The sequence below is a fragment of the Podarcis liolepis genome (genome assembly GCF_965112155.1).
Source record: "Podarcis liolepis genome assembly, chromosome: 12".
Taxonomy (NCBI): Eukaryota; Metazoa; Chordata; class Lepidosauria; order Squamata; family Lacertidae; genus Podarcis; species Podarcis liolepis.
Genome location: NC_139563.1, coordinates 13,988,429 through 14,014,888, shown reverse-complemented (window position 1 = coordinate 14,014,888; position 26,460 = coordinate 13,988,429). Strand labels below are relative to the sequence as shown.

The 26,460-nt window shown below is 43.7% G+C and overlaps 1 protein-coding gene and 1 long non-coding RNA gene across 2 annotated transcripts in view; one reads left to right on the top strand and one right to left on the bottom strand.

The window, feature by feature from the left end:
* PTPRN2 (protein tyrosine phosphatase receptor type N2) overlaps window positions 1-26,460 on the top strand; it is a 614,238-nt gene that overhangs the window by 282,377 nt on the left and 305,401 nt on the right. The window lies entirely within an intron of this gene.
* Window positions 1-26,460, bottom strand: part of LOC310689584 — a 187,009-nt gene that overhangs the window by 73,563 nt on the left and 86,986 nt on the right. The window lies entirely within an intron of this gene.

Genomic DNA, 26,460 nt, shown 5'->3' with positions numbered 1-26,460 from the left:
AGATGGTGATTTGCCCAGGGCCACCTAGAGAGCCTTCAGTGAAGCAGGGATGTTTTGGATTCCATTTTGCAACTGCTAAAATGTTATGGCAGCTGCCTCCCGCCTCTTTTAATGGGTAGCAAATGGAAAGAGTTTTATTTGTGTGTGCCTCTGAAAGGAAGAGAGGAAAGGGTTGTAGGAAACGTTCTATTTCTTCTCTTTCACATGAAGAATTATTCTTCCTCAAGCATTATGGGAAAAACAAAGAGCATGGGAATACACGGGAACACAAATGACTTTTTATTTCTTTTGGTGAGCTCAGCTACGAGTTCCAAGTCTAGGAAGCTGGACTGCCCCTTTGGTATCCTAGCAACTTGACCTTGCCTGTAGCAAAGAGGTGCTATCCCAGATGTGATGATTGTTTTCCCTTGGCACCTTAGAAAAAAGCGCTGTCCTTTATGAGAGAGAAAAACTAATAAGCTATTGGCAGGGAATTGGGAAAAGGGTAGATCAACGAAGATCCTAGGGACAAGTAAGGATGGTTGAATACAAACTCCAGACATTTTCCTCTTCCACCAAGAGGTTTCTTAGAATGTAACTGTATTTTTCGTCTCTAATCACTGGTGCTACGTGTCAGTATCTCTTATTTCTTTCCTGATTTGACTGACACAGTGTGATATGTCTAATGACAACTGGAACAAATTTCAGTAATGAGGTCACCTTGGGTTTGTATTACTGCCTGACTGCTGTTTTCCATAGAAATTATTTGTGAAAGCAGACCACATGCTCTGCATAACGTCCTCCACTTTTCCTGAGAGTGACGAAAGGAAGATGTGTTATAACTTGCAAGATGCAGAAGACCTGCATCGATCTGTTTCTGATTTTTGAGGTGTAAATTGATACGTAATGAGAAGTTGCTACTTCAGTTTTCCGGGGGAAAGGAGGAGATGGAGGAAAGAGGAGTGGAAATAGATTAGAAATCTGACTGAATCATTTAATTTTTCTCCACAATAATGAGAACCGTATAGAGGCTAAGCAAAAGATAATGCCAGCAGAAAAGAATGAGAAGGCTGACAGCAAATAAAGGAGTGTCCGCTCCAAGCTCTGTCTGTAGCTCTTGTTCACTGGGGGGGGGGGGGGCTGTGATTCCCATCATTCCTGACGTTGGCCATTCTGACTGGGGCAGATGGGAACTGGAGTCCAACAAAATCTAGACAGCTTATCATCATCATCATCAGTATTATTATTATTTAAACTTATCAGTCACTTGTCACCTGAAGGTCTCTAAGTGACTTGCAGCAAAGAAAAATATATAATACATGGGGAGAGGAGGAGATCATATGATACATTAATATGTATATATCCAGTGCATTTTGTTCTGGGGGTGCTCAATGGTACACAATAAGGGCACCTTTTTTCCTTCTTCAAATGTTAAAAGTGTGGCGCTTACTGTAGCAATTATATGGTGACTACCAGAGCCCTTTTTATTAAAAGAAAAAAGAGCACTGCGTATGTAACTCGAGGTACCACTGGAAAAGCACTGTGGAAAAGCAAAGACAAAAATACCAGCCATTTAAATAATAGCGAACAACAATAACAACACTCAAATAATAAACAAAGCAATACTCTGATCCACTAATTAGCAAATAAATGAAACCTCAACCTCCCCGTAGTTCAAAACTGATTCACATCAAACAACCAATCTCTCCCCATCCCATTTAACTTCCCCTCCACACCCAGAACTCTGGTGTCAAAGCCAGCTGTTACAAATCAGTGGTGGGTGGGTCCAGTGTCTTTTGGGAATAATCCAGTGTCTCTCCTCTCCCTTCAGGGGAGAACAGTAGGAAAGGAAAGCAGGAAGGTGGCAACAAAAGTTTTACCTGCTTTGCAGTTGATCCAGCTACTGCTCCTCTCCTGTTAACCCAACAGCAGCCTTGACATGTTTACAATTGCAGCAGAAGTAACACAGTATGGATAAGGAATCACAGAGGAAGTTGTAAAGAGTACAGTGGTACCTCAAGTCACATACGCTTCAGGTTACAGACTCCACTAACCCTGAAATAGTACCTTGGGTTAAGAACTTTGCTTCTGGATGAGAACAGAAATCTTGCTCCGGCAGTGGGAGGCCCCATTAGCTAAAGTGGTGCTTCAGGTTAAGAACAGTTTCAGGTTAAGAACGGACCTCCGGAACGAATTAAGTACTTAACCCAAGGTACCACTGTACTTGGTAGACAGAGACAATGGGAGAAGGCCAAGTCTGGGCAAACTCAGCCTCTACCCCACCTTACCTCTAACTGTGCTACACCTAAATTGCTAAACAACTCTAGATTTAGTGACAAAGAGCAAGATATGATGGTTTAAAGTGGAAAATAAACCTATGGCTCTGCAGATGGTGTGCTCCAACCCACGTGGCTGATGGTCAGGGACGATGTGGGAATTGCAATAGAAAGCTCAGGCTTAGCTTGAATGATTTCTTCCCATTCCTATCCATTGCTGCATGCAATCAATAATTGACATTGCAGTATCTGAACAAATGGTTCTTATGCTATACGTTGTGTCAGTTGTGCCACTATTCACTAATCAATGGTGAAAGTCTAAGCTTCTTAGCACACTGATCAGGAGTCAAGGGAGTGCCTGTCATGTCCACATTTCATATCCTTCAGACCTAAAAAGGAATGGTCAGGCAGGTCTAATTATAAATGTGTCATTCAGTATTTACTTTAAAAGAAAAGCTTACCGACGGTCTCTTAATGTAGATGACAAGTGAACAAACTGAAATGTACCTCAAGCTGATTGCTACCAGGGAGAGCACAAGATTAAAAGAACTTGGTTCTTTTCCATTGTCTTTTTAAAAATTGTTTTAAAAATATATCTGCTCCGTAATGAATTCCTGTCACATTTCACACTGTATTTCTGATTACAGGGCAGGGTATTTGAAGGTGCCATCCTATATTGTGTGTGTGTGTGTGTGTGTGTGTGTGTGTGTGTGTGTGTAAGAGCCAGTGTGGCGTAATGGTTAGAGTGTTGGGCTATGCCCTGGGAGACCAGGGTTTGAATCCTCACTCAGCCATGAAACTCGCTGGGTGACCTTGGGCCAGTCACCATCTCTTAGCCTAACCTACCTCACAGGGTTGTTGTGAGGGTGAAATAGGGAGGAGAACCACATACACCACCTTGAGATACTTGGGAGATAAAGGTGTTTGTGGTGATCACACAGGGTCCCCGGATGTTTCACCGTCTATTGATCCCTGTGCCACCACTTTATTTCTCACTGCCACCACCCAGGCCCTACCTGGTACAATACTGAGTCCAGTCTGGGTTAAATTGGAATATAAACTTCTGTTTATTTATTGAAGTTTAACAAGCGTGTGGTTTCATAAACGGTATCAGTCAATTACATTCATGGGGTGCCTATCCAGACCTATAACTTCTGCTACCTGCTCTCACTTACTAAACCACTTCTCAGATATTTACTTGTCTTCCTGGCCCCTAACTGTTCCTGACTCAGCTTATTTTGCTACACTAACTCAACCTACCCACAAACTCTATCCCAATTCACTCCCACTCCAATCAACCACCCAACTCCCAACGAACTCTCCTCTTGTCCCTCCCAGAGCTGGTTTTATAGTCCCTCTGACTCCACCCCCTGGGCTCTGATTGGGTAAACTGTTTAACTATTTCACCTCCAGCACTCTTATATGTTAACGTCACATAGGTATATAAATGTAACAAGTAAATAATAATAAATATTTCTTATCCTGCCATAGTTATTATTGGGTACAATATACCCAAAGTTAAGCACTTTCAATAGAGCTGTTAACCAATTAAAGAATTTTTATGAACATGCGGTTTAATAAATTGGGCAATTAATTAGTCAATTAATCAATAGTTAAATTAAAACACATATTGAGATTATGATAGTTTACAAATTTGTGCATTTTTTCAGTATTGAAGGATTACAAGATAACTTACAGTTTAAAAAACCAAAAACAGCACCTTTAATACGCTAATTCCTTGTTACAGTAATGCACTAGAAAAAAAATCATAGAAGAAGAAGAAGAGTTTGGATTTGATATCCCGCCTTTCACTCCCTTTAAGGAGTCTCAAAGCGGCTAACATTCTCCTTTCCCTTCGTCCCCCACAACAAACACTCTGTGAGGTGAGTGGGGCTGAGAGACTTCAAAGAAGTGTGACTGGCCCAAGGTCACCCAGCAGCTGCATGTGGAGGAGCAGAGACTCGAACCCGGTTTCCCAGATTACAAGACTACCGCTCTTAACCACTACACCACACTGGCTCTCCTCACAGTGCCCCTATAATTTATACTTTTTAAAATTAAAACAGCACAATCATATGCATGTCTACTCAAATAATTTGCATTAAGTTGAGTGAGACTTCCATGTAAATGGGTGCAGTGTTGCTGCCATGCTTTTAAGCGCCATCTAAATCAATGGGAAATATACAAAATGGATTTAATTCCTTCTCTTAAAATCAGTTTGCTTTAAAAGTGCTTAATTTTAATCATTATACCCTAAAAGGGACACAGGTGGCGCTGTGGGTAAAACCTCAGCGCCTAGGACTTGCCGATCGCATGGTCGGCGGTTCGAATCCCCGCAGCGGGGTGAGCTCCTGACGTTCGGTCCCAGCTCCTGCCCACCTAGCAGTTCAAAAGCACCCTTAAGTGCAAGTAGATAAATAGGTACCGCTTTATAGCGGGAAGGTAAACGGCGTTTCCGTGTGCTGCTCTGGTGCCGGTTCGCCAGAGCAGCTTCGTCATGCTGGCCACGTGACCCGGACGTGTCTGCAGACAGCGCTGGCTCCCGGCCTCTAGAGTGAGATGAGCGCGCAACCCTAGAGTCTGTCAAGACTGGCCCGTACGGGCAGGGGTACCTTTATACCCTAAAAGGCAAGAGTAGAACTTGTATTGCAGGATACATATCCTCAGAAAATGAGGTAGAAGTTTTAAATAGATTTCTAATATGCATTTGTCATATAGCTATTAAAGTTCATGGCCACCAATATAATATTTCAAGAAATACTCCATAATTGGCCCCTATCAGAGGGCCAGTTAGACTCACAGAATATCGTATCCCACCATCTGCATGAGACAGCGTCAGGAGAAAGAGTTTAGATAGATAAACAAAATGTTTTTGAAGATGCGAATTACAAATTACAAGAGAATCATGTGGAAGTGGAACAGTGGCTAGGACTCCATTCCGTTCCGCCAACAGAAGAAACTTCTTCATGTTACTGGCGCTGCGGGTAATTTTTCTTTGCAGCAGTACAAATATTTACTTGGCAGCTTGTGCTCCTTACGGAAAAGGTCCATTCATTGATTTTTCCAGCTGACAATTCATTCAATAAGCAAAAGCAACAGACAGACTACACAAGGCAGTATCAAAGAGAGAGGCCTTCCTCCCCACCCCCTCCGCAGTTGCTGTTTGTGCAAAAGGCTCTGTACAAATGTGCTTGAGTCTCTTGCTTCCATCTCATTTGGGGCTGCGTGCAAAGGCAAGCTGCAAAATGTGAGGACAGGGGCAAAAAAGATAAAGGAAATGAGGGGTGTGAATGTAAGTACAGAAGATTCCGCTTTTCATTATGTTGAGCTTTTCAAACAGAAGGGCCTAATTCTGGTTCTTGCAGATGATACTATGATGGCAAGCACATCCCTGCAACAAAGATGTTTTCCCATTCCTGCATCCATTACATATTTTTTTGACTTAAAAGACATATTCTTCTCTTCCGTCTAGCAATTTCCCCAAATTTTACATTTATAGACTGCTCCCTCTCTAAGATCTCGAAATATTTTCTTGAAACATCTAAAGAAGAAGCATAAGTGAGCCATGCTTCTAGGAAATGTCCAAAAAAGGAGAAATTTGCTATTACCCTGCATTCCTAGTTAATATTTGGTTAAATGTAATAAATGCGGAAACCCCCGTTTCTCAACTACCTTATCCTCAAGTCCAAAGAGCCAAACAAAGACACCTCCATCTGCGTCTTTAAAGTGATGGGGCTTTAAAGGTAAAGGGTAAAGGGACCCCTGACCCTTAGGTCCAGTCGTGACCGACTCTGGGGTTGCGGCACTCATCTCGCTTTATTGGCCGAGGGAGCCAATGTACAGCTTCTGGGTCATGTGGCCAGCATGACTAAGCCGCTTCTGGCGAACCAGAGCAGCACACGGAAACGCCGTTTACCTTCCCGCCTGAGCAGTACCTGTTTATCTACTTGCACTTTGATGTGCTTTCGAACTGCTAGGTTGGCAGGAGCAGGGACCAAGCAACGGGAGCTCACCCCATTGCGGAGATTTAAACCACCGACTTTCTGATCGGCAAGTCCTAGCCTCTGTGGTTTAACCCACAGCACCACCCATGTCCCTGATGGGGCTTTAATCATGTCTTAAAAGGAAAATAGTTCTATTTCTGGGAGCATAGTTATTGTTATTTATTAAATTTGTATACAACCTTCATCCGAAGATCGTAGGGTGGTTCACAACATAAAATTACAAAATGAGAACACAAACAAAAACAAATCAATAATCTCCCCTCCCACAAACACATTTTAAAGGCCATAGATTGTTTATTCAGCAGAATGCTGATTAGAGAAACATTTTTGCCTAGCACCTAAAGATATTTAATGAAGGTGCCAACAGAACCTCTCTGGGGAGAGCATTTCACAAGCAGGGAGCCACCGCAGGAAATATTTGGGAGAATAGCTTTTTATGTGCCACAATTGTACTCAGATTCTTGGATGTCTTCATTATTCTGAAAGTTTTCATTGATATGTTATCCCTGTGGCAGCAACATGCGTTCCCTGAACCATCTGACAGGCCACTGCTAGAAAAATGATTCTGAGCTAGATGAATCCTTAAATCTAACCCTGCGTAGTTCTTTTTGTGTCCTTATATACAACCCAAAATACCTGAATTCACAGTTTCAAAAATACCATTTGACCTCCTCATAGTTTTATGTATATTAATATTTAAAGGAATGATTTTACACACCTCAGCAACTTTACGTCTTATAAAGTGAGGGGGTGGATTAACACTCCATTAGTGTGAACATCAGTGTGAGAGAAATATTTTTGTTGTTTCTTCTTTCATTCATACATCAATCCACAGCGGATCAGAACTTTGGGACTGCAGGGACATGGCATAAATTTATGACATAGCTGGATACCAAAATCAGCCTTCCTCAACCTGGTGCCCTGAAGACAATTTTGGACTACAGCTCCCATAATCTCCTACCATTGACCATGCTGACTGGGGCTGATGGGAGTTGTAGTCCAAAGCATCCGGAGGGCAGCAGGTTGGCCAAGGCTTTAATAGATGACCACTTGCTTGCCCCTTGTGGAAAGATTATATGAAACTTCCAAGTGGCAAATGACTGATTGCACCCGTGGCTCAGTGGGAGAGTGCATGTTTTTACAGGCTAAAGATCCCAGATTCAACCCCCAGCATAGCCAGGTAAGGATAGGGAAGATCTTTGCCAGTCAGTGTAGACAGTATTGAAAGGGGTATTACTATAGATCAGTAGTTCCCAATTGGTGGTCCCCATGGGGGTTGCACACCCACTCACATAATACCATAGAGATATCATGATTTTCAAAAGTAGAGGGTCCATGGCTTGGCTTTTGAAAAAGACAGTACTTAGCTGTAATGATCTCTGGCAGGCAATCAAGTCCCGATCAGAAGTAATGACTCTCCAGCAGTTTTATGTATGTTTATTTTACAAAAAGACACATCCAGAGCCCGGCATCTCACCTGCTCGCATTTATGTTTGTTGGTCAGTCTGATTTTTTGCCCCTCCCACAGCAGGAAGGACACCAGACTCCCGCCTTTCCCCTCTTGCCCTTCCGTTGCCTTCTGATTTTATCCAGATGCCTGGATCGGGGAGTGAGAGGCTGGCCTCCCCCCTCCTCATCACTCCCACTCAACCCAGACTCAGACATCTGCTTATCAGCTGATTGCCTAGCAACGCTCTGGCTGCCTTCCAACTCTTCCTCTCCTTGAGAGCTAATAGAGTCTTCTCCTTGAAGGGGTGGGTGGGTGGGTGTGGGTGTCAAACTGCCCTTTCTCGATTCTGACAGCCAATTCTCATCTGCAGAGTTGGACCCTCGTTCATTTAGTTCAATCTCTGAGTCTAACTCATCCCCTGCGCTCTGCGGTGCCACGTTCCTGACATTAGCTTATTGAGAACCACTGCTGTAGATGATACCAATGGTCTCACTTGGTATAAGGCAGTTTCTGATGTTCCTGTACTCTAATCTGAAGGGGCCCTTGACTTCATAATACACAGTGAGACATAGCTTTGGGAATTCTGCTTCCTTTTCCTCCTTCAAGGCTTTGTGGGCATCCTCTTGTTTGCCAACAGCTAATGCATGTCCTTTCTGGCATCGTAATAATTAGTTTCTCAATAATTATCCAAGTGCTGAAAGTGAAAGGTAACTTTGAATTTTAATTTCAACTGCCCCCGTTAGATGCATATATTGCAAACTGAAATGCAATGGTCACCTTGCACCCAATTTGTCTGCCAAATATCAGAAGCGGGGGGAAACATTACTTTTTCCAGCCCAAGTACAAAGCCCCTGGAGTCTCAAACATTCATTCATTTAAAACAAAAAACAACAACTATGCTAGCTTAATTAGGAATGATAATTTATTGATACATATGAAGGGAGTACTGCGAGATAATTCCAAATAAATGACAAGACGTGCCTAGAGCGGCTAAATAGGAAAAGCAAATGAAATCTAATTAGTAGTAACAGGAAATCATAATTATTTGCTCCTTCAAGCCTCCTTCATCAGGAAATTAATATTATTGCCAAAATGGACCTGGAACAACAAACAGCTTTACTCCGCTCTTGTCTTCAGCTTTTTGACATGGTCTGAACATTATTGACATTGCTGAGTGGGGGGACTTAAGGCAAAACCAATGGTGCCTTCAAAATATTGCGGACTAAACTCCTGTCAGCCCCTGCAAGCATGACCAATGGTCTGGGATGATAGGAATCACAGTCCACAATGTCCGGAGAGCGCCAAATTGGCTTTCCCTGTGCTAGGCCCTTGCAAGTGGGAGACAGAGCAGGCTTATGAGTTGCGTACTCCTCCACCTGTGGCAAGTAACAATTGCCTCCAATAGCAATCAGGCAAGGAAACTCTCTTCTTGGTTGTTTCTTTAATTCTTCCTGCTACCAATTTGCTATCAAAATGGTGGAGCAACCACTGCATGTTTCTCCATCCCAGTAGCCCTGGGTGAATCTTTAAAATCTGGAAGAGCCTTAAGACTGTGATTAAGACTGTGATTTGCCTGGGAGTCATTTTGGACTCACAGCTGTCCATGGAGGCACAGTTCAATTCTGTATCCAGGGCAGCTGTCTACCAACTCCACCTGGTACACAGGCTGAGACCCTACCTGCCCACAGACTGTCTCGCCAGAGTGGTGCATGCTCTGGTTATCTCCCGCTTGGACTACTGCAATGCACTGTACGTGGGGCTACCTTTGAAGGTGACTCGGAAACTACAGCTAATCCAGAATGCGGCAGCTAGACTGGTGACTGGGGGCGGCCGCCGAGACCACATAACACCGGTCTTGAAAGACCTACATTGGCTCCCAGTACGTTTCCGAGCACAATTCAAAGTGCTGGTGTTGACCTTTAAAGCCCTAAACGGCCTCGGCCCAGTATACCTGAAGGAGCGTCTCCACCCCCATCGTTCTGCCTGGACCCTGAGGTCCAGCGCCGAGGGCCTTCTAGCAGTTCCCTCATTGCGAGAAGCAAAGCTACAGGGAACCAGGCAGAGGACCTTCTCGGTAGTGGCGCTCGCCCTGTGGAAAGCCCTCCCATCAGATGTCAAAATGATAAACAACTACCTGACATTCAGAAGACATCTTAAGGCAGCCGTGGTCAGGGAAGTTTTTAGTGTGTGATATTTTAGTGTTTTTTGGTTTTTATGGAAGCCGCCCAGAGTGGCTGGGGAAACCCAGCCAGATGGGCGGGGTACAAATAATAAATTATTATTATTATTATTATTATTATTATTATTTATTAATGCCGACTAGGTGGTTCCAACATCAGTCAACTGTTTCCTCCTCCTCCGCTTACAAACTAGCCTGATCTTAAGTGTTTTTGAGAACCCAAAAGCTTGCACGCAAAGCTTTTGATATTTTGGTAGTCTAATAAAAGCATTGCCCTAGTGTGGGTTTTGGGATAGTACTGCACATGCTACTCTTGTGTAATTTTAATGGAGGTGAAAAAACTGGCGTGCTTTGACCTGTGATTGCTCTCTTCCTAGGACAGTCTTTTGGACCAGCATACGGTCTTCCTGAATCAGTTCTGGCATGATATGTTCCTGAACATCCTTGATAAATTGAGTGTATTAACAGGACCAGGTATATGGATCCTGAGATGCATAGTGGCTAGCTGCTCCGCAACCTTTGAAGCTGTGTGCTGCTCAGCTTCCTTCCAGGTTTATGTTAGTCTTCAAATATCCTAGCAGAAAGTTTTTCTTAAGTTTGGCTATCATGAGTGAAATTAGTGAGAATGGGGGTTTCGCAATTAGAGCTGTACAACCATCACCAGCAGTTTAGAGTGCAGCTATATTCCTGTTGGAGAGTGATCATTTGGCTGTGTTATTATGCACTTCTAAAGTAATCGTCTGGCAGGAGAATTGGGGATTAAATGAAAGCCCAGTATCTCATTACAACTGATTTTCTACATCACACTGCTGTGTGTTTCTTCCTTTCTGGCTAAGGTGCTGATTCTAAAAAATTATAGGTAGGCACTTTTTCTGAATTATGTGCTGCTTTTCAAATTGTAACGATTAGCAAGCGGTCAAAGAAGGTTCATAACTTCCAAAATAGTTTCTGGTGCATGTACTTTTGCAAGTACACAAACTCTAGTTCTGATTCCTTCATTTCCTTTTTCTAACACATAAAGGTGGTTCATTTGAATAAGAACTTTATTTTCATAACATGTCTGAGAGGTGAACAATTTTGCATTGTGCGATAAGTTTATTGTTGTGTCCAGTGGTGGACCTTGGGGTTTCAAATTTCAGCAACACCCAAATTTGGCATGTCCCCATGTCTTGCCTTCCATTCTACTTCATAGTTGTGCCCCCCCAAGGCTCTGCACCCAATGTGACCAAACCAGTTGTGCTCCCCTAAATCCGCCTCTGTTGTGTCTCACTAGAACAGTTAGAAAATCATGGTTCTATCCCTCATTGCTGTAAATAAAACATGACAGTGGTGCTTTTCGTTCTCTGTAAGACCTCACGTGTTGATTCTTATTACATATTATGGTTCCTGGTTCTCAAAATGTCTGCCAGCCTCATGAATTGAAAAGCAGAGATGCGTCATAATTTTCTGCCTCTATTTAAAACCAGGCAAACGAGTTGTGATTTACCTCTCTTGAATGTCACTTCCCCTTTGGATTAACCCCAGTTGCCTGTTCCGAGTGCATATATGTTATACGGTGCACGTCAGATGAAGAAATCACCCAGTGATTAAGAATTTTTATAGACCCGGTTGCCGACAGTCAATTCCCATGTGCTGCTTGGTCATCTGGGCCTGTGATTTGTGAAGGCGAGAGGGGTGCATCAAAGATTTCCAGAGCTGCAGAAATGAAACAGCATGATTAATCTGAGAGGTCAGTCAAGGCCCAGTGCCTCCACACGCTCTTAAATCGATCCTAACCACCTGTAAGTAGACCCGTAAACCTTTTCCTTTGAAGTCTATTGCCATGGGAAAGAAGCCTGTATATAACGGTGACTTTTGCGTCTTCTCACCCAGTCCACTGCAAAAAAGAAAAGATCTACATGAAAACTGAACTGGAAGGCTGAAAATTGGAATTGTATGGTTCACAGCACTTTATATTAGCAGGACTAAAAGGCCTCTTTCTACCTGTACAGTCTTCTAATTTCCTTCTGCCGGAGTATCACTTGGCCTTTAGTTAACTGTGTGCTTTTCTAGACCACTTGAAATAAAATATCAAATTAAGTTCCAAATAGTTAGCATTTTATCCTGGCAGCAGCAGCAGCAGGTTTCCTCTCACCTGGAACCCTACTTGACACTGAATATATATATATATATATATATATATATATATATATATATATATATATATATATGTTTTCGTAGATTTTCACGGGTACAGGAATGCAGGTTTTGGTGTCCTCGGGTGTCTTCCCGTGTAAAAGTTGGGGTGTCTAGGCGACGTTTCGACGAGGTCTCACTCGTCATCTTCAGGCTGGTGCTTTCGGCTTCTTGTTACTGGAACAGAGCGGGATCTCAGTGTTTGAGTTCCTATAAATACTGTAGAGGGGTGTGGTGTATTGCCTCAAAAGTTCTGGGCAGAGGGGAAGTTCCCAGGCTAGTGTTCTTTTCTTCTTTTGTTCCTTAATTACTTGAGGGATATCTTGAGTGATTTCTTGAGTGATATTCTGAGTACCACTTAGGTGGGTCATTAGGTGTGGATTAGTTGCTAAAGCCTTCGTGTCTTGACCTCTTGAATTTGTGAAGAGTTTTTCTGGGAAGATGGCTGTACTGTACTTAGTTGTGCTTTGGCTTGGCTTCGTGTATAGGGGCGAGCTGTGGTTTTGTGCCCTGTGCCAGCCAGATCTGTGTAGGGATTGCAGGGGGGTGCAGCATCCGGAGGTGCCACTATGGTTTGGTTACTGGATGGTGTCTGTAATTTATCTGTGGAGAGGGTCTGGGTTTGGGTCTGGTGTGGTTGATTGGTGGTGGCGTTCTGTGTGCCTCTGGATCTGGTGTCGGTTTTTGTGGGGAGGGCTAATTTCCAGATGTCTGGCAGGCGGGACGTGTCGTCACGCTTGTTCATGTTGTGAGGGTGTTTCTCTATCTCGATGGCTTCCATGATTATTCTCTTGTGGTGATGTTCCATGTTAAAGAGCAATTTGGAATCTGCAAAATTAATTTCGTGTCCTGTTTCTTTCATGTGTTGGAAAAGAGAGGAAGATTTTTCTTCTTTTTTGACGGCATTCTTGTGTTCTGCGATACGTGCATTTATTCGTCTGTTTGTTTGTCCAATGTACGTGGCTGGGCAGACTTTGCAGGGTATTTCATAGACCCCTTGGTTTTCCAACTGGATTTTATCTTAAATCTCGCTAAATTTCTCGCTAAGCAACTTCAGCCCTATGCAGAATCCATCTCTTCACACGTTACAAACTCCTTCCAGTTCATAGAAACAATAAAGAAGCAAAACCTACATCCCGATGACCTACTTGTGAGCTTCGATGTTGTATCTCTCTTCACACAAGTGCCCATTAATGAAGCCTTGACAGCCATTCAAAACAAATACAATCCCCCCGAATACATCCTGGACCTGACCAACCACTGCCTAACCAACACGTACTTCATCCACAATGGACAAAGATACAAACAGATAGAAGGAGCACCTATGGGATCACCCCTCTCACCGGTCATCGCAAATCTGTACATGGAACACTTTGAAACCAATGCTTTAGACAAGTCAGAACACAAACCCAAACTTTGGCTCAGATATGTTGACGACACCTTTGTAATTTGGCCACACGGGAAAGAAAAACTAGATAGCTTCCTCACACATCTCAACAGCCTACACCCCAAAATACAATTCACTATGGAAATAGAAGCCAACAACCAGCTTCCCTTCCTGGACGTCCTAATCTACAAAAAACCTGATGGCTCCCTAGGACACACTATCTACCGGAAAAAAACACACACCAACCGCTACTTACATGCTCAATCACACCACCACCCTGCACAAATAAACTCCGTAGCCAAGACCCTCATCTCCAGAACCAAACGCCTGGCTGACAAAGACCACTTGACAACTGAGTTACAGAATCTCTCAAATGTGTTAATCGCCAATGGATACCAGCAAAACAGGGTTAAGAAGCTAATCCAAAAAGAAACACCCCCCAAAAACCAAGACACGGAAGAAAACAATGGCATGGCCCTCCTTCCTTATATCAAGGGCACTACAGATAAAATTAGCAAAATCCTCCATAAACACAATATCAAAACAGCCTTTTGCACCAACCAAAAAATAGCCAATATCCTCAGAAACCCCAAAGATAAAATCCAGTTGGAAAACCAAGGGGTCTATGAAATACCCTGCAAAGTCTGCCCAGCCACGTACATTGGACAAACAAACAGACGAATAAATGCACGTATCGCAGAACACAAGAATGCCGTCAAAAAAGAAGAAAAATCTTCCTCTCTTTTCCAACACATGAAAGAAACAGGACACGAAATTAATTTTGCAGATTCCAAATTGCTCTTTAACATGGAACATCACCACAAGAGAATAATCATGGAAGCCATCGAGATAGAGAAACACCCTCACAACATGAACAAGCGTGACGACACGTCCCGCCTGCCAGACATCTGGAAATTAGCCCTCCCCACAAAAACCGACACCAGATCCAGAGGCACACAGAACGCCACCACCAATCAACCACACCAGACCCAAACCCAGACCCTCTCCACAGATAAATTACAGACACCATCCAGTAACCAAACCATAGTGGCACCTCCGGATGCTGCACCCCCCTGCAATCCCTACACAGATCTGGCTGGCACAGGGCACAAAACCACAGCTCGCCCCTATACACGAAGCCAAGCCAAAGCACAACTAAGTACAGTACAGCCATCTTCCCAGAAAAACTCTTCACAAATTCAAGAGGTCAAGACACGAAGGCTTTAGCAACTAATCCACACCTAATGACCCACCTAAGTGGTACTCAGAATATCACTCAAGAAATCACTCAAGATATCCCTCAAGTAATTAAGGAACAAAAGAAGAAAAGAACACTAGCCTGGGAACTTCCCCTCTGCCCAGAACTTTTGAGGCAATACACCACACCCCTCTACAGTATTTATAGGAACTCAAACACTGAGATCCCGCTCTGTTCCAGTAACAAGAAGCCGAAAGCACCAGCCTGAAGATGACGAGTGAGACCTCGTCGAAACGTCGCCTAGACACCCCAACTTTTACACGGGAAGACACCCGAGGACACCAAAACCTGCATTCCTGTACCCGTGAAAATCTACGAAAACAAATATCTCACCTCTACGGGGAGGAAACCTTCCAGCTGACAAGAACCTACGAGAAACTAGAAATCCGAAGAGCCACCATCTTATGTGATCTCTTGTTCCTACGCAACTGCCGAGACAACAACTTAATTCCCACATGCTTCCAACTTAAATTCCACTCTAAAACCCCAGCTACCGAAAGGATCCTGAAACGAACTGAACTATCCCTAATCAGAAACGAACTACATAAGAAAAGATACCTACTAAACCAAACCAACAAAGATCTGCTCACTCTTCACCTCAAACTCTGTAACAAAATCCACCCTGCACTCTGGGACAAATGCAAACAACTAGCCGTCTGGAGAGCTGAAACTGAGACCTCACATAAGACAGACACACACACCAACAAACTCCACAAACTAGAGAGACGCCAGAAGCCCAGCCACCCTCCACAACAACCCATGAAACAAACAGTACATAACATATCAGACAGGATCCTCACCTCAACTGAAACCAAAGTACTCTCCAAAGGTTTCAACTTTGCAGTTACCCCGAGACGCATCCCCACGGAAAACATCATATGCGGAGTCGAAGCTAGCCTAACCAAAATCAACCCAGATGAAGCCAATAAAATCAGACTTGAAGTCACCAACATCCTCTGCTCCAGCAAACCACCCAGAAGCAATTTACACAAAGAAGAACAGAAAGCACTCACCAACCTGAGGAAAGACAACAACATAATCATTCTCCCAGCAGACAAAGGTAATGCCACTGTTGTGATGAACACATCGGACTACCAAGCAAAACTATCAAATCTACTCCAAGACCCTACCTACCAACCTATAAAAACAGATCCCACCACCTATCTGGAAAAAACCACCAAATCCAAAATAAAAGCATCTCCTATCAGTGAAGAAATCCAGCTAAGAATCATCCCCAGAGAAAAATCATCCAGATGCCCCAAACTCTACGGCCTCCCCAAGATACACAAAGAAGGAACACCACTCAGACCAATAGTCAGCTCCATAGGCTCACCTCTACAAAATCTCGCTAAATTTCTCGCTAAGCAACTTCAGCCCTATGCAGAATCCATCTCTTCACACGTTACAAACTCCTTCCAGTTCATAGAAACAATAAAGAAGCAAAACCTACATCCCGATGACCTACTTGTGAGCTTCGATGTTGTATCTCTCTTCACACAAGTGCCCATTAATGAAGCCTTGACAGCCATTCAAAACAAATACAATCCCCCCGAATACATCCTGGACCTGACCAACCACTGCCTAACCAACACGTACTTCATCCACAATGGACAAAGATACAAACAGATAGAAGGAGCACCTATGGGATCACCCCTCTCACCGGTCATCGCAAATCTGTACATGGAACACTTTGAAACCAATGCTTTAGACAAGTCAGAACACAAACCCAAACTTTGGCTCAGATATGTTGACGACACCTTTGTAATTTGGCCACACGGGAAAGAAAAACTAGATAGCTTCCTCACACATCTCAACAGCCTACACCCCAAAATACAATTCACTATGGAAATAGAAGCCAACAACCAGCTTCCCTTCCTGGACGTCCTAATCTACAAAAAACCTGATGGCTCCCTAGGACACACTATCTACCGGAAAAAAACACACACCAACCGCTACTTACATGCTCAATCACACCACCACCCTGCACAAATAAACTCCGTAGCCAAGACCCTCATCTCCAGAACCAAACGCCTGGCTGACAAAGACCACTTGACAACTGAGTTACAGAATCTCTCAAATGTGTTAATCGCCAATGGATACCAGCAAAACAGGGTTAAGAAGCTAATCCAAAAAGAAACACCCCCCAAAAACCAAGACACGGAAGAAAACAATGGCATGGCCCTCCTTCCTTATATCAAGGGCACTACAGATAAAATTAGCAAAATCCTCCATAAACACAATATCAAAACAGCCTTTTGCACCAACCAAAAAATAGCCAATATCCTCAGAAACCCCAAAGATAAAATCCAGTTGGAAAACCAAGGGGTCTATGAAATACCCTGCAAAGTCTGCCCAGCCACGTACATTGGACAAACAAACAGACGAATAAATGCACGTATCGCAGAACACAAGAATGCCGTCAAAAAAGAAGAAAAATCTTCCTCTCTTTTCCAACACATGAAAGAAACAGGACACGAAATTAATTTTGCAGATTCCAAATTGCTCTTTAACATGGAACATCACCACAAGAGAATAATCATGGAAGCCATCGAGATAGAGAAACACCCTCACAACATGAACAAGCGTGACGACACGTCCCGCCTGCCAGACATCTGGAAATTAGCCCTCCCCACAAAAACCGACACCAGATCCAGAGGCACACAGAACGCCACCACCAATCAACCACACCAGACCCAAACCCAGACCCTCTCCACAGATAAATTACAGACACCATCCAGTAACCAAACCATAGTGGCACCTCCGGATGCTGCACCCCCCTGCAATCCCTACACAGATCTGGCTGGCACAGGGCACAAAACCACAGCTCGCCCCTATACACGAAGCCAAGCCAAAGCACAACTAAGTACAGTACAGCCATCTTCCCAGAAAAACTCTTCACAAATTCAAGAGGTCAAGACACGAAGGCTTTAGCAACTAATCCACACCTAATGACCCACCTAAGTGGTACTCAGAATATCACTCAAGAAATCACTCAAGATATCCCTCAAGTAATTAAGGAACAAAAGAAGAAAAGAACACTAGCCTGGGAACTTCCCCTCTGCCCAGAACTTTTGAGGCAATACACCACACCCCTCTACAGTATTTATAGGAACTCAAACACTGAGATCCCGCTCTGTTCCAGTAACAAGAAGCCGAAAGCACCAGCCTGAAGATGACGAGTGAGACCTCGTCGAAACGTCGCCTAGACACCCCAACTTTTACACGGGAAGACACCCGAGGACACCAAAATATATATATATATATATATATATAAAACTTCCTGGGTCACATGATCCACGAGCTTTCTTCGTGAGGTCTACAGCCTGTCTTTTAAAATACAATTAAATGCCACACAGCGTCTAGCACAACATATTACAATTGCTACAACAGGCAGAAAAATCATTAAGTGGTCCACCAAAACATCAAGTGGTCTGTGGAACAGGGTGGGAATGTTTTGGAACCGCTGCTCTATTAAACTTGTTAAGTAATCAAGGAAAGGCTCTTGCTCTGGCAACCTTTCAACTAGTGTACTGTGCTATGGGGCTGCTCTTGAAGACTGCTCTGGGCAGAATTGCAGGTGTTAGCCGCTGCAAGCCTATTTTGCAAGATCTCCATCGTTTGTTTGTTTGTTTCTGAGTCAAATGCAGGGTTTATGGTTCTTCTTTTTATAGTCTTACCCCATTTCCTATACATTCCCCATTTGTAAAGAGTCCTTGCTACAGGTGCCACTGCTACAAGAGGCAAAATTGTCCACCACACATACTAGAGCTTTTCCAATAGTGATCCTGTGCCATAAGAATTCTATCAGGTTCATTCAAGCAGGCAGTTAAAACCTACACTTCCTTGTCTGGGCTTGGCTCAGACTTATTATTGTTCATTCTCCAAGGGTCAGACATCTGGCATTGGAGATATGACCAGTCAAGTGTCTCAGAGTCCCTAACTCTGCATTCCTTCTGGGTTGGATGCCTCATGGAGTAGTATCCCAGATAAAATAAGATTTATCAACTTATTCTGATCTATTGGAACCCACAGTGGAGTCCTTCAGGCTGGAGCCTCAAGGGCACCAATATCCCAGATCCAAAGATATCACTTCTGGATCAGGATAAGGCTAGTGGTACATAACACTTATTAAGTACGTAAAGTTTTTGGCTGGAAACCAAAGCATGGCTCACCACTATAAAATTCTGGCTCTGCCTACATTTCATGTCCGACATCTCTTCTTTAATCCCACCACTGCATTGAGAGCAAAATCAGAACCTGTGGCCTACCATTCGAGTCGCTGCTTATGTTCCCACCGTTGGAAGCATTCCAGACAATCAAGTGCAGAATCCTAGAGATTTAATTCCAAACCCTTTGCAGTGCAGCCAACAAAACCTGTTCCCCATTGGGGTTGGGAATTCCACCCTCGTTGGGCCAGGACACTCCATATTTCCACCAGCTTTACGATCTCCACCTACACAGAGCTCTTTCCCTCACAAGATTTAACGTCTTACCGTCTGCAGTTTTGCAAGGTAGATTGTGGTTCGAGGACCCGACCCCCGTGTGGTGAAATAAAGACACAAGGACACGTGATATATGGTTAATGGGCAAGAAAAGGCCACAACTTTATTGGTTACAGCAATGAAAAGGTATTGGCTTAGGCATTGGATCGAAGCAAGTGGGTTATTCACCAGTAGGTGGAGCCTGTCGATGCTAATCCGACTCTAAGCTCACCCCTGTTGTCACCGAGGGTCGTGCCAAGGCCTCCCGCCAAGCAGGCATCGGACGGAATACACGACCCCCAGATTCCTTTAACGGAATACCCCTAAAACATTGAAGGCATAGGCGATGGCCAAACCTAGCACTTCGACACACCACAACACATTATTCCAATGCCTAACCTACCCACCAATACCACAAAAGTTGTGACGATTGCTACGAGGTAGGCGAAAAAACCAAATAGCCTAGTGCCAATTGGGAAAAACTCCTACCAGGCCCCCCAGGCAACCGGGGCGACCAACCTAAGGTCCATAGCAAGGCCAAGAACCTAAGCCCTAACTAAAAGGGGAGTGGAGGGTGGGTGACTTTCCGAAGAGGCGACGATGAAGAAATGAGGCCGGGGAAAGGCTGTCGCTGCAGCAAAAAGCTGCTGAACACGCCCCCTCAGCAGCACCTGGTTGGGTGGCCACCGAGGGGGCGTGAGCGCCAGCCAGGTGAGCTGAAGGCAGGGGGCTACGCCCCCTGCTAGGCGGAGCTCGGGCTCCCGACCACAACCCCTCCCCTCTCTTTCAGGGAGGAGAGTCTTTCTCGAAAATCTCATACTCTGAAAGATACTGCCTTTGTGACACAAAACAGGTCAAATCCATCACACACATTTTATTTTATTGCTCATTTTATGCAAAAAAATATATCATAAGTATTTGGTCCCCTTACTGAAGGAGGGGATTTATCTCACTGACTCTTCCATGGTGTCTTGTCTGCTGAGCAATTGTAGTAATGACGTTGTGGAGAATGTGGCAAGATTTTTGAGTGTCGCTTTGAAATTACGTCATCATAGGTTAGACATGGCCAAACCTGGCCCTCCAGCTGTTTTGGGAATACAATTCCCATCATCCCTGATCATTGGTCCTGTTAGCTAGGGATGATGGGAGTTGTTGTCCCAAAACAGCTGGAGGGCCAAGTTTGGCCATGCCTGCCATAGGTCCTAAGAGCCATCTTCGTACCTCACGATTTTTTATCCTAAAGTATCCCCTACTATGCTTTGTGTTCTGATCCATGTATACGATGCACTTTTTATGCCAATAAAGGAGACTGGTTGACTTATTAAGTGCTATGTGAATTAACCGTGTGCTGTAGAACATTTCTCAGTACCTTATACAGCAGATAGGGGGTTAGGAAGGTAGGAAGCTTGAACACTTTCTAATTGATGTCTGGGATTCACTGATTCATTGACTTCCTTTTAACTCTTGTGTTGGCCTTCCCTGCCCTACTCTGTGCTGTTGCATGGCGATTCCCGCCTCCCCCCAATTGGAATAAATAAAGACACAGGACACCATTGATTAAGGTTAATGGGCAAAAATTGGCCACAACTTTATTGGTTACAGGTAAGAGCGGTATTGGCTTTAGGCATTGGTCCTATCACAATATCCGGCATCAGCCTGTTAGCATGAAAACCGGAAAGGGATGCACATCACTAGGAACTCCCCCAGGGGTCACCGCTCGGGGACGTGCTTTAGGCCCTGGCCTCCATAGGTTTCAGACGAGGCAAGGCCCCCCAGAATCTACATAAGAATACCCCTACCTATGCCTAACCACCATAACCAAGAGATGTTGTGACGATTTGCTATGAGGTAGGCGAAAAACCAAATGGCCAATGCCAATTTGCCAAGTAGAAAAATTTCCTACCAGGCCCCTTGACAGCAACCAACCGAAGTCCATAGCAATGTCAGAAGGAAAACCTAAAGGGTGGGTGGGAAACCGAATCAGCTGCATGGGCAAAAAGGGGAGATCCTGGGGCTGCGCCGGCCTTAAATGACCCAGGCCACGCCCCCGGAGCCAGCTGATTGGCTGGCTCCAGGGCTGACGCGGCCTGAGAATTCCCCTGGTTGCGCGGGGCTGCAGCCAGCCCCGCGCGATTGTTGGGGGTGTGAGCCGCAACACCACCTCCTCCTTATGTTGGAAGTGGCTTTCTGGTGCACTGCAAATGATGAGCTTCAACACCCCATACAGAGCTGACATCTGGGACAAAGGCTTCCCAGATTCCAAGTAAAGGACTCTTTTAAAATATGTTATTTTCAGGAGAGCTGGATACAGCTGCCTCCCCTTAAGGTGCTTCATTTCAGCACTTTCAACACCTTCGATTTATATGTTTGCAGCATTTGGTGTGATAATATCAATTGGACTGTGGGCAAACTCATATCTCATGTAAAAGCTGGAATCGAAGTTGATCTGGCAAAGACTGGAAGACAATTTGGGCCGCTTCAGCAATTTCTCTGAGAGCAATTTGTGGGGGTGGAGTGGGGCAGCTTGAACGTATTAGTAGAATATATTGAGAGCTTTTAATACATGCTGTAAACTGTTTTGAAATACAGATCTACATCTTGTGATAAAATTATGAATCAGTGGTGGCTTTAGATTTAGTATTTCATTAGGCAAGACTATGGAAGTGTATCCTTGTTGTTGTTGTTTAGTCATTTAGTCATGTCCAAGTCTTCGTGACCCCATGGACCAGGCACTACTGTCTTCCACTGCCTCCCGCAGTTTGGTCAAACTCATGCTGGTAGCTTCGAGAACACTGTCCACCCAATTCATCCTCTGTCATCGCCTTCTCCTTGTGCCCTCAGTCTTTCCCAACATCAGGGTCTTTTCCAGGGAGTCTTCTCTCCTCATGAGGTGCCCAAAGTATTGGAGCCTCAGCTTCAGGACCTGTCCTTCCAGTGAGCACTCAGGGCTGATTTCCTTCAGAATGTATCCTTATATGCAATCAAATAGCTCAAGTTTTAAATTTAAAACTATTCTAGACTATACCGTGTTTTGACCAAGCAACATCACTGACTGTCTTGTATTCAATCCATTTTCACAAAAAGAAAACCACGGAACACATTTTATATACTCCATGACATTGTTTAAACTCTGTAACATCCACACCATTGACAAGAATGTTAAAAAGCTAATGGGTGAATAACAAAACTGCCTTAACAGCTCATCAGGCAATAGATCTGCCTGCTTCTGTATGCACATGCAAATACCAGAATAATAAATAGGGGAGTCCAGAGGATCAAGTATGATCTGGGAGATTTAAATACAAATCACTCCTTTAGCTAAGCTCAGGTTGTGACTTGGGTACGTTACTCTTTCTCAGTGATGGTTCCTTAGCTGTAAAGTGGGATCCGTAGTGTCCTGATTTACAGGAGTGTAATAAAGGCAGACATAATATTTGTTTTGCACAAATTATTCATAGATAATTCTACACAGGCTGCGCAATTTGTTCCTTGACTGTTTTTCCAGTACAAAATAAAGTACCAATCCACAGAAGGAAATTTATTCCTAGCTTTTATTCTGTGACCAAATAAGTTTTTTAAAAAATAAACAAACACTGCTCTGTAAAATAAATAGGTGTGTGATACATTATAACAAAATCCTGTCTTTTTTTTTAACACAAAAATACAATTGCAGTAGTAAGTTTAGAAATACAAGTTCCTCAGCAGCTGATCTTCAACTTCTGAATGGTATGAACACTTTGCGTTGCTGTGTCTAATTTTAATTTTGGGTTCTTTAAAAATGCATTCAGTTGCGCATTCTTCCCATGGAAAGCTGCACAACAGTGTAGAAAATACCATGTTTAGGAAACAAATAACTGAATGTCTTTGTGGCCATATCTAAATTCCCATACCATCGGCAAGGGCGCCACATTTCCATATGATCTTCAAAGGAATTAATAAACACACCCGGGAGTATGGCACTGAAAATCATGTGTCCCGATTTTAATTGGTGGAATGTTGGAGGGTTACACTACTATGTTAAGTGGCATATATAAATTGTGGTAATACCGTATTTTTCGCTCTATTAGACACACCAGACCACAATACGCACCTAGTTTTTGGAGGACGAAAACAAGAAAAAAAATATTCTGAATCTCAGAAGCTAGACCAGCAAGAGGGATCGCTGCACAGTGAAAGCAGCAATCCCTCTTGCTGTTCTGGCTTCTGGGATAGCTGCGCAGCCTGCATTCGCTCCATAAGACGCCCTTTTTAGAAGGGAAAAGTGAGTCTTAATAGAGCAAAAAATACGGTAAGTAATTGATGAATATTACAACCAGGAGGTGAAAAAAATAGCTACAACTTATTTCCTCGCAAATTCACTTTTCCTTTTACATTGTGCACCAAAACAAACAAAAAAATATTGCAGGAAGCAAGACACAATCTAGCCAGGCTAACAAAAACAAAACAAATTATTGCCATTATACTTGTCTGTGTACAAGAGATGCACACAGTTTGTTTAAAATAAGGCTGAGTCGGTGCTGAAGCTACCAGGAAGCTAGCTTATGATCAAATCTCTATAGCATTTCTAATAAGTGATTGATGAATTTGACCATTAGCCATGCCAGTTAATTAAGTGTGCCTTTTAGAATGCATCAATACGTTTGGCACTGTTCCTCTGCCTAGTTGCTGCCATAGGAGCCATCTTCCTATCTTGCACCATATCTGCTAGAGTAGGAAGAGTTGGGAGCTTTTGTAATTGTGCTGCCTGACAAGCTGTCTCCAGAAACAAGCATTTGATTCTGATCACCCTTGACAGAGACATAGGGCACAAACGTCCTTTGGAAGCCTAATTTATGGATTTTTTATCTTGTTTGGGAAAATGTGTATAGGATAAAAAATGGCCAAATAGGAAAGACAAAATGAGCACGAGAGGCAAGCTACAGATGAGAACCTGGACAAGAACATAACACATTGAGAAAATGCTTCCCCCTCCTTGTTCGTACACAGATAAATAAAATACCTATGTTAGGCAATGGCCTGAGGCATTTAGATGCTCCAAGTAAACTATTCAAATAGCATCCTTCCCTTCCTCCACGATGGCTCCTTGAGCTTCTGGACTCTCTAATGTTTCTTCCCCTTCATAGATTTTTCCCCACCTGGTCCTGTAGATCAGGCATGTCCAACAGGTAGATTGCGATCTACTGGGAGATCACAGGGTGTTCCTGGTAGATAGTGGTAGATCTCTGGCCCCTTAGTGATCTCCCCCCCCCCAAAAAAGCTAAACATACTAAAAAAAAAGCTCAACAACTTTGGGTAAAGGGACCCCTGACCATTAGGTCCAGTCGTGGCCGACTCTGCGGTTGCGGTGCTCATCTCACTTTATTGGCTGAGGGAGCCGGCGTACAGCTTCCGGGTCATGTGGCCAGCATGACTAAGCTGCTTTTGGCGAACCAGAGCAGCGCACGGAAATGCCGTTTACCTTCCCGCCAGAGCAGTACCTATTTATCTACTTGCACTTTGACGTGCTTTCGAACTGCTAGGTTGGCAGGAGCAGGGACCAAGCAACAGGAGCTCACCCTGTTGTGTGGATTCGAACCGCCAACCTTCTGATTGGCAAGTCCTAGGCTCTGCGGTTTAACCCACAGCGCCACCCGCGTCCCACGTCAACAACTTTGCCTTCCCCCAAGAAGCTGAACAACTTTGGTCCATCCAATGACAATGGCTAGATCACTGCCAGTTGTTCTTTTTTTATACTGTGAGTAGATCACAGTCTATTGGGAGTTGGACATCCCTGCTGTAAATAATTGGGGAAGAAACTCCTTCAGCATCCTCTTTCCTACAGCAATGCTACCTACTTCTGAATTTCCCCCCTTCTGTTTATCCTTAGTTTCTCAGCTCCCAGCTGCAACCAACCCCAGAATCAATTTCAGTTTCTGCCAACTGCAAATCCAAAGGTTGGATCATTACCACTTAGATGCAGATGTCACGGGGGGGGGGGAGCTGATCGAGCGGGTAGTGGCAGACCAACTGTAGATGGACCTGAATGAAGCTGATTATCAGGCCTGGATATAGCAATGAAGGAGTCTTGTTTGCTCTGGTTAATTACTTTTTTTTTTCCAGGAGGGGAAAAATGTATTCAGGGACAGGGGAAATGTATTCCTTTTGATTCTCCTCGACCTCTCAGTGGCTTTTGATAAAAATTGACCATGATATTCTCCTGGGTTTACTCTGCAGGCTGAGGGATGGAGTCAAAATATTCCAGTGATTCTGATACAACCTACACAACTCTTATTGGAGAATAGCATTGGGGGACTGCTGTTCAGCTCCATGGCACTTGTACTGTGAGGTTTTGTAGGGGGTCTATCTTGTCCCCAATTATGTAATCATTTTGTAAACGGAACCAGAAGTTTGTTGTTGCAATAAAGCTTTCAACTCACTTAAAGATCTTTTGAAGGTCTTTAATGCTTGATGGCAATTTAATAATACATGGTACCTCTGGTTACATATGCTTCAGGTTACATACGCTTCGGGTTACAGACTCCACTAACCCAGAAATATTACCTTGGGTTAAGAACTTTGCTTCAGGATGAGAACAGAAATCGTGCTCCAGCGGCGTGGCAGTAGTGGAAGGCCCCATTAGCTAAAGTGGTGCTTCAGGTTAAGAACAGTTTCAGGTTAAGAATGGACGTCCGGAACGAATTAAGTACTTAACTCGAGGTACCACTGTAAAGACAGAAGATAAGAACTATCCTTTTATTAATAAATTTTTAAAACCCTCCACAACAACCCCAGAGAAGGATTAGAATTTGCCTCTGAACTGGTTGCTCTGGGGCTTCATAGTCATAGAGCATTTTGTTGATGATGCTTAGAATGGGGACAAATACAGGCCATTCATTATTAATGCACTTTAATAGAATCTCTATTTTGAAACATTTTTGATATGGCATGCCCAATACGTCTTTGGGGAATAGAGCCTGCAGTCCAAATGAGTTGCATAATATCTGCTTCTGTGAACTGCTTTTCCATGCTTGTTGATAGTATCCCACTAATAGACCTCTCGGAGATTAGATTTTTCCTAAAGACATAGCTTAACAGTATAGTGGTACTATCCAGTTTTTAAAAATTCTAAAGATAAAGCCTTCAAAAAATGTGAAATCAGTACATACAATTTGTGCCATCAAACGGTTGTTCTTCCTTTGAGGCTGCTCTCCTCTTCTATTTAAAGTACTTTATGTTCCATACCAAAGACAAGACTTCACTTTGAACAACTGGAGTTCAAACTGCATTATAAA